This window comes from Cyanistes caeruleus, chromosome 1 (assembly GCF_971803275.1).
Source record: "Cyanistes caeruleus chromosome 1, bCyaCae1.hap1.1, whole genome shotgun sequence".
In the NCBI taxonomy this organism is placed as follows: domain Eukaryota; kingdom Metazoa; phylum Chordata; class Aves; order Passeriformes; family Paridae; genus Cyanistes; species Cyanistes caeruleus.
In genome coordinates, this window is record NC_141701.1 from 126,646,814 (window position 1) to 126,659,107 (window position 12,294).

The 12,294-nt window shown below is 36.6% G+C and overlaps 1 long non-coding RNA gene across 2 annotated transcripts in view; it reads left to right on the plus strand.

The window, feature by feature from the left end:
• LOC111924432 (uncharacterized) overlaps nucleotides 1-10,907 on the plus strand; it is a 33,919-nt gene extending 23,012 nt beyond the window's left edge. The window contains exon 5 of one of the 2 annotated variants that reach the window (XR_015277751.1): nucleotides 2,568-6,167. This is a non-coding gene — a long non-coding RNA (uncharacterized LOC111924432). Of the gene's footprint in view, nucleotides 1-2,567; nucleotides 6,168-7,413 lie in introns of those variants that run through there. The other variant, XR_015277752.1, reaches the window with a different exon arrangement.
• Nucleotides 10,908-12,294: the final 1,387 nt, after the last annotated feature.

Genomic DNA, 12,294 nt, shown 5'->3' on the forward strand with positions numbered 1-12,294 from the left:
CATTGGTAAACACTGGCTGTGCTTGTAGATAGTGATGAGAAACCCAATTATGCAAGGGCAGCATGTTCTGCTACCTAATTTTCCAATGTTGATTTCCATTTTCCAGTGGCTTTCGGGTGCCTCTTCTGAGTACTGTAATTCTATGTACAGAGAAAACCCACTTGCATTCAGAATTTCATGCATACCATGGCACTGACATCTGAGACTTATTCCTGTGAAGCTCCTTTTCTATAAAAAGGAAGAATAAACTTACTTTTTATGTGTCAGCTTCCCTATGAACTATAAGCTCAGATTTGTATCTATACCCCTTTTAAGTAGTTTGAAAGAGGGCTATTGACTTCCTTGGACCTTACATGTGACCTGTCATGTTCTAGACAACAAAGTTATATGGTTTGAGTGTTAGCTGACAAGAGAAGTAGAAAGCAACTAAATCAGTAGAAAAGTATCAATTGGCTGCAATGGGGTGAAGAGGTTATCTGGAATATTTTTAGATGAGATTTGTCATGAAAAGTGTTAAAGTGTCAGTTGTCTTTTGAAAAACAGTAAGCTGTTGGGTGACTAAATTCTATACATATCCCAGCTTTCATCAATAGAATTTCCTAAATTCCCTATAAAGTTTCTTTGCCTATATAAATACTAAGGACTTCTGTCACCTTAACACACCAAAGCAGTTCAGTACCAAGACCATGAATATGTCTCATCAGGATCTTCAGAATCTCTTAGCTCCAATACCATATCAGGAGTAATTTCTGTAGACAACACAGAGGGCAGAAATGCTTTCATTAAAACATTTAAAGTGAAACAAGACAGAAGCGCCTGTGCACTTCCATCTTTTCTCTAGTTCAGAGACTAGAGGACCTTTGTAAAGTGTCCCCAGCATGGGAGGACTCAAGTTTGCATCTCTTCCCTACAAGGCATCACACTTTTTCAAGCAGTCACACATTTTCAGTCTCCTGCTGTGACTTTGAAATTATTTTTTTTTAATAATGATTCAGTATTTTTGTTTGGTCTGTAAAAAAGGAGCATGAAAAATGTAACTTCTTCCCAGTCAACAAATCAGGACACCTGCAGAGGAGACCTGTGTTCTGATCTGTTTCCATGGACTGTTTCTGTGTCTCACATGATGAACACTAAATGCTATGTATGAGTAATTACATGAAGATGAGAGAGAAGATACTCATTATGTGTTACACTTCCTTAGGAAACCAGCAAACATCATGTCTGGTGACAAAATAACTAGTTAAGTCAACTAAACAATTCCCAGTAATCTTATGGATATGGAAAAAGCAAATAGCAGGGCAGTGGGTCACAGAGACATCATCTATCTTGTTACTGCTACAAGCATGTCCAAATTCTTCCAACACTAGTTTTAATTTTTCTTGTCCATTTTTAACATTTCTTTGGCTGTTCTTAGCATTAATTACTACTGCAACAGTACACGTGTAACATCTGGAAGCTGGCAAGAATATGCTGGAAATAAATTTCATCTCTCTGAATCAGTTAATACGTTGTTGTTTGTTTGGAGATTTTTAATTATTCACAAGAAAAGGTTTCTTTTCTCTTCTTAGACCGAACCTTATAAACAAAATCAACACAAAATGAAGAAAAAGAAATAAGTCTCTAAAGAAATATCTTTAATTTGTACATGCATAAAATTTGGTTGCAATTATTGCTTTTTGCTTTTAATTATAAAATATATCCTTACAATTTTAGATTTTCTTTGCATTTCTTTAAAAGAAAAATAAAAATCCCAAAAAAAAATCTTCTTGAAGAATTCTCTCACTTTTTCTTAGGGAAAAACAACCCTATTTTGAAAAATAAACAATAAATAAACTATAAAGAGATGAATGAACAATAATAATTTAAAGATAAAACTTTACAGAAATAATTGTTTCCCCTGGCCTAGTTCCTTAAATTAATAAATAAATAATTAAAGGGAAAGAAGGAAGCAGTAAAGTGACTGCATTAAGAAGTTGATTGATGCGTTGCTCCTGTGCGATGTTCGGCAAGCTTTTCTCTGGAGAGACTTTATTGGTTTGCTGGTACTAAATTTTCCAAACATATATATATCTTCTGATGCATGGCAAGTTTGTCACTGTTGAGAAACTACGTCAGCCAAGTTAGAAAAGTTAAGAGCCTGTAAAACTTAAGTCATCCAGAACTGCCACTAATGGAAAAAAATATAGAGAGATATTAAAGAAATTCAAAGTTATATGAAGGTTGAAGTTTTAGATGGATGAGGGTAAAAGGTGGGTAGCACAGGCATTACATTTGCAGATTGCTTAAAATATATAGAAAAGAATAATTTGAAATACAACAGAATGTCAGATCACCTTCTAAAAATTTTACTTTTTAAAGAAAAGAAGAAGAGTTAAACCTGAATTGTATACAAATTTCCTAATGCTGTCATTTGGGCTCTTTGTATATAAAGTTTAGCAGTACAAGGAAGCTTAAAATGGCAGTTGAAAACAATAATAAATAAAGTATCATTCAATAGCATTAAATTAATTTCAGAAATAATAAATTAGTCAATTAATTATTAATTAATAAAATTCCTGTCTGTTCAGCCTACAGAAGAGAAGGCTTTGGAAAGACCTAATTGCAGCCTTCCAGTACCTGAGGGGAGCCTACAAGAAACAGGGACAGAGACCACCACTTACATGAGCATGGAGTGACAGGAGAAGGGATAAGGGATTCAAATTCAAAGAGAAGATTTAGAAGATTAGGAAATTCTTTATTGTGAAGGTGGTGAGGCACTGGAACAGGTTGTCCAGAGATGCTGGGGATGGGCCACCTCTGGAAGTGTTCAAGGACGGGGCTTTGAGCAGCCTGGTCTAGTGGAAGGTGTCCCTGCCCATGGCAAGGAGGCTGAAAGGAGATGGTCTTTAGGGTCCCTTTCCAAAGGACCAATCCAGATTTTTCTACAATTCTGTGAAAATCAGAATAATGCAAAAATAAGTTTGGCTTTCTCTAGAGCCTTAAACCTACATAATTAAATTCTACAATTTTTTCTTCTTTTTTTAGAAAACCTTGATTGTGTTCCTTAGCACAGTTTAACAGCAGCTGTTTTCCACAAGATTTTTTTACTTGGTACATTCTGCTCCTATGATTTTCTCAATTCATTTAGTTTTTGACATTCAAAAAATGATGGAGCTTGTCATTGGTCACTGAAGAAAAATTCAGGTGTTTTCTCATTATAAAGAGGTTTTCTCTGTTTTACCATTATAAGTGAAGCACAATCAGTTTTGTGTCTTTAATAATTGAAATTTAGAGGAAGTTACTGGACTAAGTTTATTTCTGTGTATGCCATTTCTTTATTTTCAGAAAGGAGTAATGCTGGAAAACATCAGCTTTCTCTTCTCAAAAATCATATTTTTATAGGCAATGTTTGAACGTGGTCTCTGAAAAAGATTGTCAATTGTGTAAATGACCATTAACAAAATTGGATATCTGCTGGAATATGTTGTATAACAACAGAATGTTCTCTCATCTAATAATGAAACAAAATATCATTAAACCTGGGAAACTAACAATGCAATCTAGATTTAAATCTTTCAGAGTTCACTCATGCTTTACCTATAAATATTCATGGGCAACATAGACCTGTCAAAGGAGGTTGATAAATTCAATGGGTTTTGTACATCAAATACTTACTCACCATATATTTGTGTTCCTTATAAATTTCTTCATCAAGTGTGTCCAGGACAACCTACTTCTGAATCAGAGAACAGTGCTAGTAGCTGGGACTTGCTGTTCAATAATCCATTCACTCCTGAGATCACTGCCCTTCCTAAAGCAGGTGAAACACATAGGTTAGAAAAGAAGGCACAGCCATGGGATGGCACGTTTGTAAAAACAGAATATAATCAGCCAGACAACTGTATAATATACTTTAAAATTATATTTAAGCATGTGTTCTGCTGTTATGGGAATAGTAGATGATACTAATTTCCCACTAATCAGACACTATTATCCATCAAGAGCAGCCTCTGCCAGTGAATTGTTACACTGGTAAAAAGCTGACAGATTACTTTCCACTACAGCGTGCAGAAATAAGAGATCTTTACAAATGACATGCCACAGCCATGAAAGCCAATGACACAGGGAGCACTTAGAGCTGATAAGAAGCATTTACTTTCTGCCACTTCAAAAGTGAATTCTCCCTGGGATGCCTTTAATCCTACCTGGCACCTTAAACCCAGTGCTCTGCACTGCAGCAAGGAGAGATGAAAGCAAAAGGGCACAGGCAAGAGAGAGACAAGCAGATTTAACAAGACAGGCAAGACATACAACTGATCATTTGTTGACATAAAATATAGCAAGAGACAATGGAATGAGGAGGAAGTAACAACAACAACAACAACAATAATTATTATAATTCTAATAGTTTTTAAATAAATCTATTTGAGGGACTGAAGCTTTAATCAGCCATAGCAACTGCCCACACAGCTGGGAAAGTGTTCTTGTATTTGGATGAAAATTGAATGATTAAAAAATTAAATGCAAAGCTGTTCTCTTTTGCAATGAAAAAGTTGTGTGCCCACTAGGTAATGAGCAGATCATCAAAGCAAGCAGGGACCTGAACCTTGCAGATAGAGGAAATATTAGTCCAAAGTTGCTTTCTTTTCAGTCTTCTCCCTTCTGCTAGCACCACTTAACTATGAGATATCACAACATTGTCATGATACAAACAGTTCCAAGTTTTGGCTAAGACACAGAATCATTAAATGTAAACCACACCAAACTAAATAGTAAACCAATAAGAGGACTGATTTTTAAAATTATTTTTTCATATTATCAGAAGACAATGCTAATTCTTAATGAAGATATCTATCAGTTCCTTCCTAATCTGAAGATGTGCATCCAGGCTTGGTTAGGAGACATCTTTGCTTTGATAAATCTTTGAAAATTTTATAGCTTTGTGCTCTTCAAGGATAAGGAGTAAAAATATTTTCTATAATATACTAGATCTGTTAGTTTTCTAGAAGTTTTTCAGCCTTAACAATGTTGCATTTTTTGTGTGTGTAGATTTCCAGCAGTTCATTATTGTGTATGCACACAACCCAAGGACATAGTTTAAGACATGAAACAGAATGTAAGCAAGATCTTTAGATTGCACTGGTCCTTTTAAACATGGTGCACAATTAAACAATGTGGATTCTTTTCCCTGTGGATCAGCATTAGGAAGGAAACCTTACAATATTTTTTTTAGTAAAAGAGCTAAAGACCTTAATATTTCGAGTAAATGTTTCCTTATCAAGAAACAGGTCAAGACACACTTGGTATTTGCACATACTCGTGTGGTCCTTTTAACAAACTTGTGTAGCTTGAGTCTTCAGGCTTTTTATAGACAAGTTGGTAAAAAGACTATACCAACTAGACTATAACTTCTGTCTCATTTTTTCTTATTCATCTCAAGATAATTGAGATGGAAAAAAATTATTAATGTATAATTTTTTATTATTATGTAATTTAAATTTTATAAACAAATAATCCTGGATTGGTACACAACTGCAGAAGAATTATTACAGTTATAATTTTCTATGTTTGCCATGACTTAGACTGGAATTTCTTTTTAGATTCAGTGAATCCTGGGATAATACAAATGCCAAAATATTTGCAGGACTAACTTTTAACTGGATAACCATAGGATATAGCTATGACACAAATAGACAAACCAAAAAACATGCTACTTTCACAGGTAATCTACCTGTGAAATCCTAATGTAATATTTAATGTATTCATCATTCCAAAGAATTAGATGAGAACTCTGACACATTCACCTTTATTGGAGGAAGCAAAGCTGTGACACAGATGTTCAAATTCTGCTGATCTTCCTCTGCTGAACCATTCTGTCCATAAGAAACACCTTGGAGGCAGTGTTCCCAAAATAGCACACTGCTTTATGAAAGAAGGTTGTCAGAATCCTGATCAAAGTAAATATATGAACAAAAGTGACAACTTGTACACATAAACTTAAGACAAATAGGGAAAGAAAATAATTATTATGAAATAATTCCAGCTGGAGAAAAAGCCGCTTCCAACAGTATGAATTCTGTCCCATAATGGTGAGGAACTTTCCTGGTAAATTTGCAGTTATGATAAAGAGATAGTCATATTCATAGTTTCTGTAAGCTTTTCAAATGCAAACAATCAAAAAGACAAAATGTAAAAACTTTTAAAAGCTTTTTTTACACATCGCATGTAATTATATAATTGTATTTATTCAGAGGAAATTCTATATGCTTTGAGTTCCAACATCCAATAGCTATGTGGGTTTTAAATTATGGGGTAATTATATGCTGTTGTTAAGGAAAAGCTGCTAGTACTTCAAATCTAATCCTGTTTGATGTATTTCACCCATTTCTGCAACATTAAAGAACTTGCTTAAAACAGTTGCTCTTCATCACTTTGAAATTTCAGGACAATGACAACAGAGAAACCAGCGTCACTCAATAGTATGATCCCCTGTGTTTAAGGATATGGTGACCATTTTCTGTTCATCATCCTCTTCATTTTGACAAGTTTTAATACTACTCATCAAAGAACACACACTAAGTGTATATTTGGTGGTTATCAGGGGAATTTTCAAACCCATAAAATTGTATCGTTATTCTTTACCTGAAGTGAGTGATTGGTGTTCTGTGCCATGAATCTTCCTTTTAATAGATTATTGTAGGCATTGAATGAAATTTGAAAACTTTTCATGTTGCTTAAAACATGGCATTCTTAAAGACCGATCTCCAATACTTTTAATTACCTTAGCAGGGGTTTTGGACTAAATGATCTCCAGAGGTCCCTTCCAACTCTGACTATTCTGTGATTCTGTGATTAATTGACTTTAGTTGAATACTCTGCACTACTGCCTTCCTTGACTTAATTATTTACAAAATTTTGCCTGCTGCTACAATGACTAAGTTCAGCTTTTTTGAAATAATGGCAACAAAGCAGTTACTTTAATGTTGCTTAGTTGAGAGAGAGCACTACGAGCATTAAAAAAGGATACTGAACTGAATGATGCAGGAGTTTAGGATGTGTGGGTCTCCTACCATCAAGTAAAAACAGTTACCTTTCTTAACTAAAAATAATGACTGCCTTTTGAAAGGCTTTTCTGGGGTAGCTGTGCTACTAAGCACTTTGGCACTCCATCAGTGGCCTCATGACAGACATCTCCCTAAATAATGTCACATGTCCATTAAGAGATAAGGGACTGGTTGCTCTTGGGGGGACACCAGGTGCCCACAAAGTCTCCTTATCCCTTCCCACCTTTACTAGGAAATGGGAGAAAATATAATGATAGGCTCGTGGGTCCATCTAAGAACGGAGTGCAGTCCCTCAGGAACAGAGGTCTCCACCATGGGGTCACAAGCCTTACCAGCAAAACTTCTCCAGCATGGGTTCCTCTCCCCACAGGTCCACCAGTCCTGCCAGAAGCCTGGTCCAATCACAAGGTCACAGTGTCCTTCAGAACACATCCCCCTGCTCTAGTGTGAGGTCCTCCACAATCCGCAGGTATACATCTGCTCCACCATGGAACTACTGAAGGGGAACAGCCTGCCTCACCATGGTCTTCATCAAGGACTGCAGGGGAAGCTCACTGCTCTGGAGCCAGCAAGACCTCACCACATGTCACTGTTGGACACAAAATTATTCACACAGACACAGCTCAATGTGTGATAAAAGAAGAGAGCCCTTTATTCTGTTGTTTCGGTATTTATAGATTCTCAACAACAACCAGGGGTTGGAACGTTAGGTTACCACCTTCCCAACCACACTGGTTGTAAGAAATGACCATCAAAAGACATTTCTTTAATGGAATGTATAAACATCTAAGTTTATAGTTGCTTTCCTGGGAAAGTAGGTAGAAACAATGAAAACAATATCAGGAAGCTTAATTCTCAGAGCAACAACCCCACTCCCTTTTAATTATCCTTGGTGTCTCCAGGGCTGTTCATCTGATCTTCTCACTCCTCTCTCCCTGCTACTGTAGCAGCTCTTCTTAAATGTGTTATCCCAGAAGAATTCCAGTGTCACTGATGGGTTCAGCCATGTCCAGCAGTAGGTCTTAAAGCTGCTTATATTGTGCACAGCTTCTGGAGTCTTCCCAAGGAAGTCACCCCTGTAGCCCCTCCACTGCCAAAACCTTTCTACACAAACCCTACACACTGCTGCTGCATCTTCTGAAGCAGACTAAATTTTTTAGGGTCTGCCCAGCAATAAGATTCAGCACCTTCCCTCCCTGACCAGAGGAGTTTCCAAAAGCAGAAAGGGATGATTCTGGCTCTACTTCCAAAACCTCCTGATAGTGTGAAGATCTGTGTAAGCAATAGGAGGTCCTTGCAGAGCAACACAAAGAGATCTGTCTCTTGCTGTCAGTAGTCACTAGCAGAGAGCCTATGGTTGGATGGCAGTGTGACCAGCTAGTTATGCCAAGTCACAGTTCACCAGGGACTTGGCAGAGCCATCTCTAGCCAAGGTTTTCCTGAACTTTCCCCTATGGCAAGTTGACTAAGAGCCAAAGTACAGTTTAAAAACCCACGTGACAAATCTTCCTTGCTCCTATTTTCTTCCCCACTTTCCTTTCCATGCTTTCCTTCTGGGTTCTGTCTCACTCATGTGCAAAATTAAATCCATTCCGGACCTCTATTCCTTTATGTCTCAGTGGAGAACACATGAGGAATACAGTCCTTTTAATGGAAGGAACTAGGTATTCTTTTTCTTTATTTGCTTCTTGGTGATGACTCTTTAGTCCATGCCTGGCATATTCTAAGTGCATTTGATCACAGATATATGAACCACTTACCAGTATGTTTTTCTGGTGGGTTTGTTGATATCAGCTGTATGAGGTGATTTAAAGTTATTTAGAATCCAGTGACATTTTAATAGGAAAACAAGCAATATCACAAAGTTCTTCTTAACAGCTACCATGAGCAGGAACCTTTCTCATCTTTATAAGTCTGTTTATGTCAATAGATAAGCTCATTGATGAGACATTTTGAAATATCTTATTCTTAATGACTTTTTAAGGCTAGGAAAAGCATTAAATACTAGGATACTGTAATGTCCTACCGAAAGGAAACGTGCAAGGCTTTAAACAGGTCTTGTTTCAAAAAGCTACCAATTTATAGTGGTAGTCACTGTAAAAGTATTTACTTATTATTTTTCTTTAGATATTGCCAGTAACCAACTCTATTCCTCATTATGCCAAGAAAACTAGAGATATGCACAAAATTATTTACTTAGATTACAGATTATAAATTTTCAAACATGTCATTTTCTTAGAAATTTGAATAATGGACCGACATACACCAATTGGTAGGGCTCATTTCCCTTGTGGAACAGCTATTTGTAAGCTAACACTACCTTCAAGTAGGAAAGACTGGAGAGGAAAACAAGTGGAAGCTAAAAGCAACTGACAAAGGAGTCTGAACAAAATCCTAGCTTTCCTGACAGTGCAAACCTGTCCTGAACAAAGTACTGCACCATCCTGGTTAGGAAATTGGGGATAAAAGTAACAGTGACACCTGACAGTGTGATGAACTCTCACAGTCCCTTTGGAGCAACCATTGTATATTCTCTATTCCTTTTTAATCATTCCAGTCACCTACAGGCAATTCCCTCTACTATTGTAATAGTAAAAAGTGGAGATATTTTTAGCTGGTGAAAGTTCATTTGACATTTTGAATGCTTTCATCATATTATTTAGGATAGAAACACTGTTTCTCACTAATAAAAAGATTTCAAGTACAGTAGATTCAACACAAGGCGGCAAAGAGCTTTGATTATGATATTTCAACTGTGTGAGATCTGACTGTAAAGGCTAAAAGAAAATTCTGTTTCTCTGTGGGAGAACAATCTTCTGCACAAAGGCTTTTTACTACCTAGGACCTTACTAAGTTTTAATGCTGATTTCCCTCACTTTTCTTTTCAACTTCAGAACATCTCTATTAACGTCTTTTAGACTAGGACATCATGTAGGGAATTAAAAGGGCACTACAACCTTGAAATCGAGGTCTATTACCACAATCTACTTAATTATAAAGTTATGCTTATATATATAGCACCTAATAAAAGTATGAAAGGGAAATGGCAAAGGTGTTACATTCTGACAAATATTCCCCAGACTGACAATAAATATGGTTTTCCTGCTACCTGGACACATGTTTTAATGCTGCAGAAAAATACACAAACACAGGCTGTCAGCTGTTGACTCTTGAACTTGATGAATCCTGAGTAATTTAGCCTGTCCCCTAACTCTGTGGGAAGAGGTAGGTGGCTAGCAGGTTCCCACAATTTTCAATCACACATCCAGACATGCAGGGGAGCATTCCTACCTTTGGTTTAGTTCTTATAGCACCACGATCTACAGGTGTAGAGGTGTAGGTGCCCTGGCCCTGACTTCAGTGCTGCTAATGTCCTGTCACTTACTCTGGCCCCATGCTGAGACAAACACACTGGCTGAGTGCTACTTGGTGAGTCTGCACACACCTTTGTCCCTGCTGCTTGAAATCTCACTGTATATAAGGCAAGAAGAATGGCATCATCTGGCCCTGACTGTCTTAGTGTCCTGTGGGTATGTGGCACTGACACCAAGTAATAACAGGGATGTTTGTCTCCATCAGAAACGTTTCTTTCAAAGATCTCCCTTCAGGCAGTATTTGGTAACTTCAATAGCATCATCAGATACAAGGCTCACTTCTATTCATGTATTGAGAAATCCCTTTTGCACAGGATTCTTACTAGAAGGTAATTTGTTCCACTTATTCATTTAACTACACTTCTCTTTACATTTAACTCATTTTTTTCCTTGATGACTGTACCTTGAATAATGTATATTGATATTTGTTCAGTGGCTTGTGGAGAACTGTCACCCCTCCCCATTAAAACACTAAACCAGCTGTGGGTTAATTCATGCATCTTCCTTCTCCTTTCATAGGAATTCAGCACACTTTCCTGCTAAGGAAATGTCACTGTTCCCTCATCATTTGCTGTATAGAATGTTTATCTGGATTCATGAAATCAAATTTCAGTCCTGAAACTTTGATAAACTATATTAAATCAATGTGCAAAGATCATCATAAACACCTCAGGTATGCCCTTTTAAGTCAATCTTTATGTTACCTAAAACTAAAGGCAGATGCAGAGGGATAAGTGATGGCAAAGAAAATCCAGATTAAACATCACTTTATGTTTTTTAAGCTGATACAGAATCCCTGTTGAATTTTCTAGGATGAGAGAAACAGAAGAAAACAGAAAGGGAGTACGAAATATCACATGAATTATGTTCATGATAATGTACTCTCTTAATCTGTCACAGCATATAACTGACCATTCCTCTGAGCTGATGGAGTACAAAGTGCCACTTTCCAGAAAGACTCCAGTAGGTGTTCTAGTCACATACTGCAATTCATCCTGAGCACAGATGTTATGAGTGCTGAAGTTAGCAAGTTTGTAATGGTGGATGAAAAGTCCTGGGCACAGATATTTTTCATTATTTCCTGCAAAACTGAAATTCTTGGCTCATCATTTGGAATGATGGACTTCAACTGAAAGGTCACGTAACCCAAACTGGTTTTGTTAACTTCTAGATTGTCATATATATTTCAAGTACAGATCAAGTGGCCTGACTTTAGGATTTAGGTTACATAGGTTTTAAATATTCTTTGGACATTTGAAATTCAAACTGATGATAATCTGATCTCTAATTTTACAAGTACTCCTTCTAAGTGAAAATTTAGAAAATTATTGTAAGAGCTTTTAGCAGAATAGTTGGAATAACTGTTTTTCTTTTGAAAGACACATGCCTACACAGTTTGCAATAAGATGGTGGTAATATGCCTTAAAACACACATGGTCCTGCATATTACATTCACACAGAAGATTTTATTGCAATTGAGACTATGTGTCTGCATGTGGATTTTAGTCAGCCTTATGATAACAAAGGTCAACATTTTAAAAAGAGCTGTTAGACCAGAATCCACATCATGCAGTATTAATATTCTTTCTGGAGTGACTCCATTTGTATTGGGAAGGAAATATATTTTCCATAATTTTGACACTTAGTGACACTACAGTGTTTTTCTGCACTAATAGATTTTTGTATATCACAGTGCCTACTTATTTGTACTTTCAAGGCTTCATCACATGTTACCACTTCACCTGGCTGTGTTATGGGAGTTCTGGATCCTATATCATTACAAATCAACATACAGAAGCTTCAGCTGCTCTGTTTAAATAATCTGAGTAAGTTACATGAAAAAGGAGTAAATAATTTGTAGAAGCAGATTCAATACA